Source organism: Camellia sinensis, chromosome 15 (genome assembly GCF_055761805.1).
Source record: "Camellia sinensis isolate YWXY chromosome 15, ASM5576180v1, whole genome shotgun sequence".
NCBI lineage: Eukaryota > Viridiplantae > Streptophyta > Magnoliopsida > Ericales > Theaceae > Camellia > Camellia sinensis.
Window position 1 is genome coordinate 126,028,689 of NC_138975.1, and position 8,291 is coordinate 126,036,979.

General features: G+C 28.9%; 1 long non-coding RNA gene across 1 annotated transcript; it reads left to right on the forward strand.

Moving 5' to 3' along the window:
• The first annotated feature begins 1,485 nt into the window (after positions 1–1,485).
• LOC114322339 (uncharacterized) lies at positions 1,486–5,303 on the forward strand. The gene is made up of 3 exons (XR_014357267.1): positions 1,486–1,614; positions 4,924–5,006; positions 5,083–5,303. It is a non-coding gene; the product is annotated as an uncharacterized LOC114322339 (long non-coding RNA).
• The last annotated feature ends 2,988 nt before the right edge of the window (positions 5,304–8,291 follow it).

The following is an 8,291-nucleotide window of genomic DNA, read 5'->3' on the forward strand; positions in this document are numbered from 1 at the left end:
CTTGTAGTTTTGTTTTTTTGTTCTAACAACACATCACAATATTACACACAAATAGGAGAGTTTGGTTTGGTCCGTGTAAGGAAAGTTTTTAAACAATATCAAATTTATTTCCAATTTTGTTTTACCTTTTTCACGAAAGTAGAAATTGTTAAAACTATTTATTACTTTCTTAACATGTGTTCTAAAAGAACACATTAATCAAACCTATTTTTATAAAATAAAAAAATGATATATAAGTTTATTTTTTAAACTCATTTTCTAAATCCAATAATATATAAATAGATGATTAATTAATAATTAAAAAACATAAAAAAATCAAATTATCTTAAATATTTTAATAAATTATAACAATATTAATTTTAAAAATATATTTAATTTTTAAATTAGAATAGCACATCTCCTGCTCCAACTCCTACTCATTTATGGAGAGGTACAAAAAGTTGTTCCACGTTAGTACCAACAAAGTGAAGGTGCACTGAAACGTAACATTGAGAAAGTTCATTGTGTGGCTAACGGACAGCTTTGCAACTTGACAACTTTAAAAAATAGAAAGTCAGCTCTTTAATTTTAGGGTGAATTACACTAACCCTTCTTAAGGTTTTTATTTAGGTTTTGTTTGAGATAAATTAAAAAAAAATTTAAAAAGTCAAAAATTTATTAAAAAAATTATAAAATCTATACTATTCAAGGCTAGCTTGTGGGGGAAGTCACTGGGACAAAATTATTATTTTGCCATTTGAATTCAACTATCCAAAAAGTCAAAAAGTCAAAAGGGTAAAATAGTCATTTTGATTTTACTACAATATTTTATTATACTTGTTTTCATAAAAAGTTAAAAAATTATCCTAAACATACGTTTTTTCTCTCTACTTTTTTAATCAAAAAATCAAAAAGTGCACTTATATAGCACATCTCAAACAACTACTAATATAGATCTCCTCCTTATATTTAAAAAATTATATTTTTCTTTTTGAGATTTATAATCTCATTACAAATTATCTTCTAGATTGTTAATGTCATGTTCTAAAATTTTATAAATGACCATCTTACTCTTTTTATGATTTTTTTTTATAAGTTTTTATATATGAATATAATTTTTCATTTTTATTTCCTCCATTATGTCTAGATTCACTACAAGAAATTAAGATTTTAAAGACAAATTTTTAGAGACAAAAATAATTTGTCTGTAAAAATTATACTTTTAGAGACAAAATGAAAGAATTTTAAAATAAAATAAAAAATCATATTATTATGTTTTTAAGACAAAATTATTTAGCTGCAAAAGAGTTAATGACTTTTTGCCTACAATTTTGATTCGTCCCCAATAAACTCAACTCATACATTATTTTATTTTATTTTCATTCTTTCAATTTCAATAGTCGGGACTTCATTTCCTTCTCCACACCAATCTCTCTCTCTCTCTCTCTTTCTATCTCTCTATCGAAGCTCGAATTTCATTGTTCTTGGTGGTTTTTTTATTTCAATCCCTCTCTCTCGTGATTGAATCCTTGATGGCTGTGAGCACAAACTGATCGTAGTGTTCTTCTGATCTCGTTGATTTCAACAATTAAGGGATAACATAGCATCTCTCTCCACTGTGATTTCAACATCCAGGTTCGATCGATTAATCGATTTCAGTCTCATTGATTTGGTTTTTGATTTCAGCATCCAGTGTGATTAACCGATTTATCGGTGCAGTGTTTGTGTTGATGATGTATTATCATAATATGATTCGTTTTAAATTCATATTTGTGAGTGTTAGATTCGGTAATTGTGGATATGAAATAGTCGTAATTGTGGAGAGAGAGACAAATGCAAAATTTATATTTGTGAGTGTTTGATTCGTTTTGCATTTGTCACAAAATTTATATTTGTGAGTGTTTAATTCAAAATTACTTCATTTTGAAAGTAATATTAAATTCCTGATTTGCCTTTTAGTCTTAATCATAATAATTCAACGGCTCTGTTTGGTTGAGCAGTTTTCAAAATCTGTTTAGTTTGGTGAAAACAAAAATTATCTTATAATAGCATGTATTATTTTATTTGCCATAATTTTCTCAGCTGAAGTTTAAATGACTATACTGAGTTATTGATCCTGTTTGTGTGACGGTTGTCTATCTTTCCACAGAAAGGATGACAAACTGAAACTTGTGGTACCTTGTTGTGTTGTTGTCAGGACTACACCAATGACATCAGGTAAACTCCAAGAAAGAGGGTCGGGTTTGTCTATCAATTGGGGGGGGGGGGGGGTAGTTTTTTTTGTCAAATAAACACTGTTGAGTAGATTAGGAATTTAAATTGGTTTGCTTCAAAACTTGTTTCCTAGTCTAGCAGTGGGAATTTATAAATGTGTTAATCAAGTAGACGAATGTTGCCCCCATTAACTCTACCAATTCCTCTTTGCATATATTTATACAAAGGCTAAAGTTAGTGTTGATGTCTCACTTTTTAGATTTTTAAAAAAATATCCCAATAGTAATTACACGAGTAGTTATGCCATGAATTTTTTTTTTTTTTTCAAACCTCTTAACTGTTAGTCTTTTTAATTCATAAAATGTATCAAATTTCAAATTTTGATAATTCAATCATATGTTTCAAAATCTTATTTCTTTGGGGAAAACAAAATTGATCATGTGCAAACTAATGTGTGTGCCATCACATAATATTTTATCTACTGTTTTATTGAGAGATTAATTTAATAGTCAATTGTTCATTTTCAACTGTTGCGCCTCTGAAGAAGCTAAGACATCCTGTTGTTGCTTATTTCTAATCCTGGGTCAGTTGGGAGTAGATCACTGAATATTTGAATATTGAGGTTTATATGTTGTTATATTTTTATTTGCATATGGTGGTTGCCCTAGCAGAATCTTTAATCTTTATTCCATTTCTCTACACATATTTCACAATTCCAATCTTGTCCTCTACTCCCAGGCATGATCTGTTGTTATCTTCTGATAAAGAATTCCTGCTATTGCTTGTTTTTGACTCTTTTTTTTTTATATTTTTTTTATGAACTTTTGTATCATGAAACTCATTTGCTGTTGAGTTTGAGGATCAACATTTTGAGGGCTAAATGTGCTCTTTCTTATTCATGGGGTAGCTTATTTCGTTGCCTCATAACTCTAAACATCATTAAAGCTTTAACAATAATCATTAGTTAATTTGGATCTATTTTATTACCTAGATATTTAATTGGAGTCTGAAATTTTCAATTTTATTTATTTTTAAGCTTCAGGCAATCAAGGATGGTAGAGAAAACTCATATGTATTGTATATTGTATAAGCTCAAAGGCCTATTTATGAAGTTCTTAAAACTTTTTCTAGTATCAATATGTGAATTATTGTTTTAGGTTCTTTTGGTAAAATATCTGCTAAATTGAACAGGCTAGGGAAGAAGCAAGATACGTGTTTTGCAAGTAGATTAAAATATATTTTGATTAAAAATGAGGATGTGAGAGAACAGTGAAAACTGTATGTGAAAGAAAGTTCTACAATATCCAATTTTGTGGAGAATGGAGCCGTAGTGGTATTGTAGAGGCATTGGGCACATCATCATAATCAGCTCAAATTAATTAAGGCAGTGCTACTAGAAAATGTTAACACCCTAGAGATCTATGTTTTGGAATGGACATTTTGATACATAGTAAACTTCCGTTCTAAAATGGTGAATTTAGCATTTAAAGCGATCCCAAAAATTTTCCCCATTTCTTTCCTTAGGAGGATAAAATCCAAATGTAAGGGTGGAGTTTTGGTAAGACAAAATGTAAGTAAAAAATTGGCTATAATGCTCATAGAATTTTTTTAATTTTTGTACGTTATTAGCTTGAAAATTAGTTGAATTTTTTTAATTAAATGTTTAATTGTTAAAAGAAAATTGGTCTCACATGTGAAACGTATTTTAAATTCTGTTAGCGTGATATATACATATAAGTGGGTCATTGATTCAATGGTTAATACTAGGCCTAATGACCTTGGGGTTGTAGAATACTGTCAAAGATTAGGTGTGTACCCAATCTTTCCCCTCCCAAACAACGAGGAATATAATAAAGCATCTTTACTTCAATTCTTACTCATATCATAGGTATTTTAATCCAGCTCCAACAACTAACTCTCTCAGTGCTCCGGGGAAGAGTGTGTCGTGTAGAAACAGTATTGCATAGCGAGATTAATGCAAAACAACCTATAATTTTGTTTAATCTAAGAATACCTATAATATTGAAGACTTACAATAAGAAACTCTCCCTGAAATTTTAATAATCCAAATTACACTGATTTGCCTTGAGGCTTACAACTAATTTATAGTACGCATGTCCAAACCTAACTAGGAAATAATAAATTAGGCTAATTCCTCATAATACTTGGAATTAATGCAGAAAAACATAAAATTACCAAAAATATAAATTTTGAGTTAGAAACATGCCAAAACAAACAACACAAAAAAATGTAAACTTGTAGACAAAGTAATTGGTAAAACAAAATTTAAAAAATAGTTAATTTGTAGAATCGAAAGCCTAAAAGATGGAATTTGGCCAAAAAGAAAGTGTTTTTGATCATTGGGCCGTATTCAATAAAAACATGGGCCTTTTTGATTAATTCATGACAGCATCGGCCCAAGCTCATAATCACTGGTATGCCATTTCACTGGTCCAATTCCTACAATTATGATGCACAACCACCTGGTCTAGATCACTCATGTATTTATAAATTTCAAGCTCAAATTCTTTCATTTAAAATATATCTATCCAAATGTAGCCTTAATATCATCTCTTCTACTCCTAGGTATAGAATGTTGTTGGCTGTTAGCTCACAAACGAGGTTATCTGGGAGGTTAATGGATGGCTTTCTTAATATGCTTGCTCAAATAATCATATTACTTCCACAATGCTCTCTCTGTCTATTAGGTCACTTCTGCTCATGTTGCAGGAAACTTCCATTGGACTTTGGAAGATGTTGCCAAATCAATTGTTTGCATAATGTCTAGGCCATGCCAAGCTGGCCATACACAGGTACATTTCTCATGAATGGAAATTAGTATGTGTTCCTGATAGAATGACTAAATTTGTGTCCTCTCCACCTTTCTAGATGCTCAATGATTGGTATGATAGAGAGATTGATGCTATTAATGAACCTTATCATCCTATTCCTTCAGGGGTAATATCTGAGAATGAGGTATGGAATGTGATTAATTATTTTTTTTATACGCGAATGAGCACCAGAATTCATGTATTTTCGAAATTTTTTTTTTTTTTTTTGGAAAAAGGAAACAAGTCTTTTAAAATTCTTTCCCTCGGGTGATTACCCAAATCTGGGTACTACTTTTGGGAGGCCTTGGGTTGGCTGGTTTATTGGATGCGTGGGCAAGTCTTATTTATTAATAGGTGGCCAGTGATCTATTTTTCTTCTCATAAAGTATTTAAAATGAATGTCAGTCCCTAAATGCTTGTCATGTATAGGCAGGGCAAGGCAGGGCAGGGCATTGCTTTAGGCAGATCCTTTCTATCTTACATTTGCTCAGCTCAACCTTTGAAGGTAATACCCAATATCCCTTTCATTTTAATGCATTCTCGTACTATATTATTCATTATAGTCTTCAATTGGCAATGGGCTATGAATATTCCCAGAAAATAATTAGTCAAATATCCGCTATGTCATTTCTTCTTTTCCCTAATATCCTCATTCATCTATCAGACCTCACTGGGGATTTTAAAAGTATAAAATTTGAATAAAAAATAATATAATGTATTGAATTAAAAAAATAATTTTTTAAAAAAACTTAAAAAAAATTCATTGAATGCAACAAAATAAAATAATATATTGAATTTTTGTATATATATATATATATTTGTATTTGGTGAATTTTTTTTAAAAAAAATCACAAAATATCATACTTCTTAAATATATCTAGATTAGGTGTATCTAAAAAAAAATGCTTAAAATATTAAAAAAATTCAATAAAAATTAAAAATATATATATAAAAAATTAAAAAAACTCATTTTTTCGTGTGAGTTAAACTAAAGAAGATGATTGTTATTTTCTTTGAAATGACATGAACAAAATATTTGTATTATTTTATTATTTTATATATATAAAGGCTAAAAGGTAAATATGTCATTTTAATCTGACAGGAAATAAGTGTAATTTTTCAAATGTGAGGAGGGATTTATATTAAACAGAAACCTTAGGGATATTAGTGTAATTTACCCTTAATTCTAATAAGGAATCTTGATAAAATTTTAAGAAGTTAAAAGTGACACATGACACATTTCTAAGCATCCTAAAAGAAGTGTCTATTTACTTATATATTATATAATATGATGTAACTAGTGTATGCCTGTGCCTAAAGGTACTTTGTAAATAGTGTTAGGATCAAAATATAATTATAATTTATACGTATCATGTTGAAATTTGTAAAATTAGTATAATTTTTTGATAAGATACTGAAAGAAATATATTGAAATATTTTTCTTCTTAGAGAACTTGAAACATTTTTCTTGTAGTACATGCTCTACATGTCACGACTCGCTCCCCGTACACAAGGATTAATTATCGTGATGGCCAGTAACTGAAGTTACCTACGGCCAATTCATGAACAAATAAATAAACGCAAGTGAAAATAATATTTAAGTGAGGGTACCAAAATAATCATCAGAACTTTTATTTTTATAACAAAATTTATTGACTAAAAAAACCGATATTTACATATGAAGAATAGAATTATAAATACTATAAAAGTGTTATGTGTGTCTATTCTGTAGCCCCACCTCTAAGACTCTCCAAAAATTATTTTTAAATTGTATTGTTTCCTCAACGTTTTATATAAAAAAACTAGAGAGGAGAGAGAAAGAGAGAATTAGAGAGTTTGGGGGAAATGATGAGATGCCTTAGATGATTGCCATCTATATATATATATATATAGGCGAGAGGCGGAGCAAGATGCGTGGTCAGCAAGACAATTTGGGGCGCACGTATTTTCATTGTACAGAAATATTATATATTAATGTATTTTGATTTAGAAAAAATATAGAAAAAATTATAATAAAAATATCATAATACTCAGAAAATAATATCGAATAATAATATAAAGTTAAAATTATTTTTCTGATAATATAATCCCTAATTTAATTACACTTTATCTCATACACCCATAACATTTAATATTTTGTTTTACTCTTACGGAATATTTAATTAAATATGTAGGATTTTTCTCATTTATAATTAAATAATACTAATATAAAATTTAAGAGACAATTTAAATTTTCGGATTGTTACACTGCAAAACTCAAATAAAATAACAATTCTTCCTAGCCTTATTGCAAATTAAGAAACAAACATATAAGATTTATAATGTTCACTAATATTACAAATCAAAATATAAGAGCAAGAAAAAAAAAAATTGTCCTTTATAATTTTACACTCACTCACCCTAGCCTTAATGCAAATTAAGAAACAAACATATAAGATTTATGAAAAATTACCTACACCTCCCTTGAGGCACTATAAAAAAAAGCATTTTCGGTGACTAAAAAATCACTTTTGGTCGCTGAAAGTATAGGTTTTGGCGACTAAAAAATAATTAATAGCCAAAAGTGAAGATTTTTGACGACTAAAAAAATTTAGTAGCCAAAAGTATAGGTTTTGGTGACTAAAAATCTATTTGGTCGCCAATATATGGCTTTTGTCGACTAAAAAAATTTTAGTAGCCAAAAGTGAGGCATTCGGCGACTAAAAAGATGTTTGGTCGCCAAAAGTGAGCCTTTTACCGACTAAAAAAATTTTAGTAGCCAAAAGTAAGGCCCTTTGGTGACTAAAAAAAATTTAGAAGCTTAAAGTGAGGTATTTGGCGACTAAAAACATGTTTAGTAGCCAAAAGTGAGGCATTTTGGCTACTAAAAAGAAGTTTAGTCGCCAAAAGTGGTAATTTTTAGCACAAGAATTTTATTTTTTAACAATTAAAAAATAATTACTAGTCAAAAGTATAGAATTGGCGTCTAAAATTATCTTTAGTTGCCAAAAGTGGTCTCTCTTTTTTTCTACTAAATAATTTATTTAAAAATGTTTAATAAAAAATAATTATGTTTATATATATACTTTTATATTAATACGGGTTTATGTACTATATAAATAATATATGTTGCATATATAATCATATGGTGTTATGGAGGCGTAGTGGAAAGAGTGTCTTGTATAAGATTTATGGTGTAGGAGGTTGATGGTTCAAACCTCCACAAGAGTAGTGTAATTTTTTTTTTTCACAAATCAGCTTTTGGCGACTAAAATGTTTGGTAAATGA